Consider the following 7,747-nt stretch of genomic DNA (forward strand, 5'->3'; position numbering starts at 1 on the left):
CGCAGTCTGCTTCTGCATGTTTCCACATCGGTTTGCAATTTGTTTATTTATTCCAAAAAGTCCTCACGAGAATTCGTCAGCTCTGAATGCACACACTTACATGCAGTTTGTTGCGTGCAATTTTTGGCCTGGCTCTATGTGGGTTTTGTTTTTTGTAAAACGGTTTCACATAATATAATGCATTTTGGGCATGTTCTTTTTGCTAATACTGTAGATGCAATGTTAGGCACACTTTGCCTAACAACAATGCATTTTTGTTACTTGGCTGGAGAACTGCATTGCAAAATTCATATAAGTGCGTATGTCAAAGGTTCGGTTCTCAGGTTGTTTGGGAATGTGCAAATTAGATAGTCTCACCCACAGAATTTATCCCCCACGCCTCCTACAGGGCAGTAAAAGAGACCCAAACATCTTGTGGACGTAGGTGGTGGTGGGAGGAAGCCTGAATTTCAAGATGTCTTGCCCAGCTTCATTCACCACAAAGTGCTGGGCAACTCTCTTGGCTTCAATTGCCCTTCTGTGAAATGGGTATATCCATCAACCCATTGACAAAATTCCTGGTAGAAGCATTTACAAGGAAAGCTGCAATGAAGAAGGTGGTTAGGAGATGGCAGGATTGGAGAAGATCCTTCCATATGACGTTCCTTCTCACTTTGGTGACTGAAATGCTCTCTGCACATGCGCGGGGCAGACCCTAGAAGAAAAGTATCTCTCCATCCTGCTATAGAAGGTGGAGTAGAGAAGCCTCGGGCATACCTGACCATAATGACTGAAGCACACTTTGTATATGCACAGGAGAACTCTTGCCATCTTCAAGATGCTGATAAAATCTTCATTCTAGGCCCCAGAAACCAGGTGTTACCTTTGGTAGAGTCCCATCCCTTGCTATGCCCACCCACCTTGGTGTGGGGAGCAGTGGCAGAAAGAGTAGGACTGCTCCACCACTATGTCACATATACAGAAGACAGGTGATATAACCCCCCATCCCCAGAAATCTGGCATGGGGCACAGAATTCCCCACTCAAGAATTTCTGGAGCCTTTTGCTTCCAAGGAATTGTTCTTCCCAGCCTCCTAGAAAGCCTGTATTTTGTTGACTTTTTTCCTCGATGCCAAAAATGGGTGCCTTCCCTGCCCCCTCCCACCCCCGTCTGGCATATTTATTCGCCAGATCCCATCATTTTCAGGATGACAGTGTTTGGAAGACATTAGCCAGGTTGTTGGACGGGATTTTTTTTTTTTTAAGGTTCATCTCAGTGCCTTCAGACAAGAGGACGGATAGCCGTCTGTGAGGGGTTCATTAGCTATGATTCCTGCATCGCAGGGGTTGGACTAGATGTCCCTTGGGGGTACCTCCCAACTCTACAATTCTATGAATCTAAGAAACATGGACTGTGATTAGCCAAAGTTTGGAGCATGTCTCCCCTTCACCATTAAAGAGCAGAGAGGGCATTCCACTTTTCTGAATTTTTCTTGAAATTTTGTGCAGAATACCACAAAACTTTATTTAAGGTGTAGAGAGGAATGTTGCTTCTTGTCTCAGAAATACTAGGGTGCGGCATGAAGCTAGCAGGAGTTCCAGGATAGACAAAAAACATTTGGAAAGGATCAAAAGGCAGGTGACCATCAGTGACTTGAACACAGTAACTCCAGGTACTGATTAATTTCCACGAGAGCTATTTTTTTTAAAATTTGCAAACAGATACAGAAATGTGGCAAACCGGATTTAAGAAAAATGAAAACCCAAAGGTGACGAGTGCATCCATCCCTATCTCAGAGGAGGTTGCTGTTTGGGTCTACAGTGGGCAATTCGTCCCTATTGTTGTCTGGGTCATAATTGGATCATTCCATCACACCTGATCCAGAGGAGGCTGCCTGTTGCAAACCTGCATGATTCACTGGTCTGGTCTCTCCTCCTTTGAATCAGTACTGTAATTTCGTTGCTACCATGCATCAGCTGCAGTTGGGCCCTTCCGACCCAGGCAAAACCACTGCACCCCTCTGCTGCACACCCAGAGCAGTGACTCCAGCAAAAACCCAGAGAACAGACTCCTCTGAGAGCACGTTTTCTTTAAAAACAAGTGCTTCAGGGCTCAAGAACGGAGCATCCTACCAGCGATTTTTAACTGAGAAATAGAGAAACCAAATATCAGACATTTGGGAAGCCACACCCTGCAAATATCTGACAGTTTCCTCAGCCGACTTCCCTGAGGAGGCCTGGCAATGTGAGCCCCAGAGTATTCGCAGGGTTGGAAAAACACGACAGCCCTCCGCCGGGCAGAATAAGACTTTCCAGTGGCATTGGCTCAAGCAGCTGGGCAGGGGCCTGCCGGTTTCCCCAGCCACACCTAGGCGCCTGCGCCAAACTGTCGGGCACAGTGGAGGAGACAGGAAGAGGCGTGAGCCTCCTTCTCCCTACATGAACAAGGGGGCAGGCGGGGAGCAGATTCCTCAGAAGGCCACAGCTTGCAGGCACTCAACAAGGCAAAGAAAGTCTCTTTTCCTAATGTGATGTATCCGTTCACTTATGGAACTCCCTGCCTCAGGAGACTTGTCCAAATGCCAGAGCTCACAGGCACTCATCAAAGTCCATTTGGTTGCTTTAGAATGGGCAAAGGATGCAGCCATTCACTTACGGAACTCCCTGCCACATGTAGAGGCGATGGCTGAGAGGCTGTGTGGCACAGTGATTAGCATGTTGGGCTAAGACCTCAAGGTTTGTATCACTATTTCTTAGCCACAAAGCTCACCGGGTGTGACTACCTCACTGGCCCAACCTACTTCACAGGGGTGCCGTGGGGATTAAGGGGGGAGGATGTGGCATGTACAGCAGCTTGAGAAAAGGGGGCAATATAAATGCAATAAATAAATAAACAGATGGACTTTCTATGATGTGCAAACTAGGCCAAAGACTTATCTTAAGAGAGACAGTGCTGCAGAGTGGTTAGAGTGTCAGGCTGCATCTGGGAGATGCCAGGGTTCAAATGATGCATCTTGGGGCACCATGTCTGACAAAGCACTTTTGGCAGGGAGAACCGCAGTGCGAAATCGCACGAAACCAAAATGGCTGCTGTGCTCTTGTGATAAAAAAGCTGGAAGACGGCATCCGGAAAGATGGCATCCGGGATTTAGATTTTGTTGGAGGGTATGGCCCCATCTTCCATGCGACATCCCTTCCAATACTTGAAGAAGGCTCTTAGATCCCGTCTCAGTTTTTTCTTCTCCAGTCTAAGCACCCCGATTCTCTCACAAGACTTGGCTTCCAGGCCCTTGAACCTCTTGGTCACCATCCTCTGAACACCTTCCAGCTTGTCAACACCCTTCTCAAACTGGGGTGCCCAGAACTGGACACAGGACTCCAGGGACATTAGTCAAAAAACAGTGTTTTGAATGCGTTATAAACATGCAACACCAGAGGGCACTGGAGAGCAAAAAAACAATTGCTATGCAATTTTACACTGCATTTTTCTTTTTCTTTTACTATAACGATTTAATTTCTGATTTATTTATAGTGGTTTTTTCCTGTGTGTAGATACACCCCAGGTGGGGTTTTCCAAGGCAGAATAAACATCATATACAGGTTGGCCAGAATGTCCTCACTAGCCAAAAGGGGAGACATCGTTAATTAAGATCACAGGTCGGAGATACCTCACCACCAGAGACTGTGGGGTTCAGACCTCCTTTTCTCCATAGCCCATAATGGGGGTGCCAAGGGAAAAGCCTTGTGAGGTGATACATCATCACCATCAGGATTTCCTCCTCCCTCCTCCTCCACCACTTGTTTGTTATCTCTTTATTTATTTTGAGGAATTTATTGATTGCAAAACCAAACAAACCCCACAATGCTCCAAGTGTTTTATCCAATCCTTCCTCCACAACAACCTGGTTTTGCTTCCCAACAGCCTTGTGAGGCAGGCCAGGCTGAGCGACTACAGCTGGACTACGGTCATCCAGAAAATCCTTCTTCACACAGCACATTGTCTAACTATAGAACTCACTGCCACAAGAGTGTGTGATCGCCACCGACACAGACGGCTTTCGAAGAGGATTTGGCAAAGTCATAGAGGAGAGGGTTATTGATGGCTATCGGCCATGGGAGCTGTGCTCTGCAGCCACAGTTGGAGGCAGCAGTGCTTCTGAATACCAGCTGCTGGAAGCCGCAGGAGGGGAGAATGCTCTTGTGTTCAAATCCTGCTTGCGGGTTTCCCAGAAGAGGCATCTGGTTGGCCACTGTGAGAAGAGGATGCTGGGAAGATGGGCTATTGGCCTAACCTTGCAGGTTCTTATGTTCTTATGGAGGAGAAATTTGAACCCTGCACTAGGGCCATTCCACCACACTGTCTCTCGTGTTATGGATGGAGAAAGGGCCTGCCACTTTCAGCAGCAAACACCCACGTCTTTAACTGTTAAATGTGCTCACCCAAGTCCACATTGAGTAGAACCTCCAGGTCCAGGAGCAGTTTGCCTCAAATACCGCATGCTGAAACAACAGGGGACGGCTGTCTCCTCCGTGCCATGCTTTTGAGCTCCCCTGAGCCACTCGCCCAGCTGTTGCTGGGTACGGGTGTCGAATCTTTGGATTAGCCAGGCTATGTGGAGCCTCCAGGTTCAGGGGCAACCTACCTCTGAGTACCTCCAGATGTTGGGGGACCACCAACGGAGAAGGGCCGTTGCCTTCGTGTGCTGCTTGTAGCCGTTTTGGAGGCATCTGGCTCGCAGCTGTCAGAAACAGGATGCTAGACTAGGTGGACTTCGGTTTGATCCAAGAGAGGAGGGCCGACCCTCCCCTGGGGTGCAAGGAAAGGCTCCAGCTATTGAGGGGGGAGGCACTCAAAAGTAATAGGGGAAAGCACAATGTCTTACAGATTGATTGATTTTTTCCAAAGTGCGGTTTTCAACTGAGAGTCACCCCAAGTCCTGAGAGATGGGACAGGCTATTAAACAAAATGAACATTCTGAAGTTATGCCATTTTTCTATCAGTCATTTTATCTGACGACTGTACCACTCATAGGAATATAGCTGCCTTATGGAAAGCCTCGACCCTTGCTCCACCTAGTCCAGTATTGTCTGCACTGGCTAGCAGCAGCTATCCAGGGGGGTCAGGCAGGAGTCTTTCCCAGTCTTATGTGGAAATGCCGTGGATTGAACCCAAGTCCTTCTGCATGCAAGGCAGGTGTTCTGCCACTGAGCTACATTAAGACCCTTTGTCCACTGGCTCAATACTGTCTACACTGACTGGCAGTGGCTTGCCAGGGGTTCAGGCCCCTCCCTAGAGATGCTGTGTATTGAACCTGGACCCTTCTATATACAAGGCAGGTGTTCTGCCTCTAAGCTACGTTCAGAGCCTTGGTCCATCTGGCTCAGTACTGTCTACACTGACCGGCAGCAGCTCTCCAGAGTTTCAGGCTTCCCCAGCCCTACATAGAGACACTGCCAGGGACTGAAGCTGGCACCTTCTGAATGCAAAGCAGCTGCTCTGCTGCTGAGCTTGAAAGGCCTTACATTCGCAACGTAAAATGACAGAAAAGTATTTTAATTATTAAAAAAAGCAACACAACATTTTGTGGGCTTATAGCCGAATAAAGTATTATCTATCTATCTAAGCAACACAACATGAATAAAGAAGCAGAATAGAAACAGCACATTCAGACAGGTAAAGTCTGGAGAAAGGGAGATTCCCTGCATATTTTCTGGAATATTGTGTGCAAATTGTGTTGTGTTGCAGTACCCCCAACAAACACATTTTTTGTATGCATTTTAGTCTCAAACACACATTTTCACCAGTGCTTTCCCTCCAATAGAATATGCATTTATGTACTTCATTTTGGGCAATAATAGCAGGCGATCATCTCCCTGCATTCAAAAGCTCCCCCTCCTCGACCTGCTACAGTCAGTGGCACAGGGGCGCTGCAGGTTGGGCTTTGGGTGATCAGTTGGCAGCCCAGGCTGCAAAGGACAAGATTCAGAATTGACCAAGCTGGTTTTCAGGCCAGCTTGTTTGTTGTTCCCAACCTCCTGTGTGGAGGAAACTCGGCATCCCTTTGTATTTCAGAGAAACTTGTTTCAGTTCACGCTTAAAGACACACCTCCTGCATTCACAGTTTCTTAAACAGTATGCAGACTCAAAATACAGCCAATCTTTGAAAGACACGCATTTCCTAATCTTGAGCTGCAGTTCTCCAGTCAAGTTCCCTGCCTCTCTCATAACACTATAAATTGTGGACACCCCATGAAGCTCAAAGCTGGAAGATTCGGGACAGATCAAAGACTATACAGTGCATAGTTAAACTGTGGAACTCCTTCCCACTGGAGGCAGTGATAGCCACCAAATTGGATGGCTTTAAAGGGGGGGACAGGACAAATTCATGAAGGAGAGGGCTATCAATGGCTACGTTCTGCCTTCACACTCAGGGCAGCAATGCTTCTGAATACTAGTTGCCGGAAATGGAAGGAGGGGAGAGGGCTCTTGTGTTCGAATCCTGCTTGTGGGTTTCCCAGGAGAGGCAACTGGTTGGCCACTGTGAGAACAGGATGCTGGACTAGATGGGCAACTGGCCTGATCCAGCAGGCTCTTATTATGTTCTTATATATCAACATAAAGTGTGTATAACGATGCGCTGTGCATATATAAGTGAGAATGGCATACCCAGAAGCGTTTTAGTAGGTAGAGGAATGTGCATCTAGGCAAAGTATATTAGGGGGGGAATTCACAGTAAAATGCTGACAAAGACTGAAAAAGAAAAATCCCCAAACTGATGTGAAAATGTGGGCAAGTGAACAAGAAAAACCAGAAACCACCCAAATTGCCCATCTGCACTCTGAATATCGCAGTGCAGTTCTCCGACGGAAAGGTGCTCCAAAAAGTGTATTATTTGAGGGAAGTGCTTTCAGAAAATGCACATCAAGGTGACTATAGCAAACATGCGTTTCATGTACAAAAATACATCATTTTACGGGGGAAATGGCTCGCAAAAATGGAGTGTGTTTATTAGGCCCAAAATTGTGCTCCAAATTGTTTTTCCGTGCAGACTTTTTAAACATATTGCAAACGGATGCGGAAAAGGGGTGACTGAACTTCAGGTGGGGCGGGGGCGGGGGCGGGGAGAGAATGATAAATCGAGAGACATAGAAAAGTACAGAATCATCCATCTGTAACTGGAACAGCACAGCTTAAGAGTTTGAAAAGCTCGCCAAGGTCTTCTTTGAACCTGTAGGTGGCGCCAGTGAAGCAACCCTCTCACTCTTTCTTGCTGCACCTACCTCTGCAGAGGACCTAACAGGGCACCCCGTTGCCTGTCACAGGGGGCTGCACTCTCTAGAGATGCCCAGCCACAGGTGAGATTTCCTGCCATCAGCGCTGTGGCCAGCAGAGCTCTGCATGTACCGTGAGAGAGCCACAAAGACAGCAGCATGAGCAGGATTTAGCTTGGATTGCACTGGATTTTTTTGTTTTGTTTTTAAGGAGAGTGTCCAGCCCTCTGGGTGGGGTGAGTGGCTTGGGAATATGCAGGCATTAACTAAAGGACCTTGCATAGGATGGGGCTGGATGGAATAACCACGCCATGAAGCAGCCTGGCTAACCTACTCAAACTACTGGTGGGGAGGTTTTGCTAAGCATGTGACCCACTGCAATGAGTGTTCAGGCTGTAGAGATGGGGTCGGGAAGCTTGGGCCCTGGGGCCAAACGTGGCTCTATCCGGCCCTCTCTTCATGGAATCATAGAATTGTAGACTTGGAAGGGAACCCCA

The sequence above is a fragment of the Lacerta agilis genome, chromosome 15 (genome assembly GCF_009819535.1).
Source record: "Lacerta agilis isolate rLacAgi1 chromosome 15, rLacAgi1.pri, whole genome shotgun sequence".
Taxonomy (NCBI): domain Eukaryota; kingdom Metazoa; phylum Chordata; class Lepidosauria; order Squamata; family Lacertidae; genus Lacerta; species Lacerta agilis.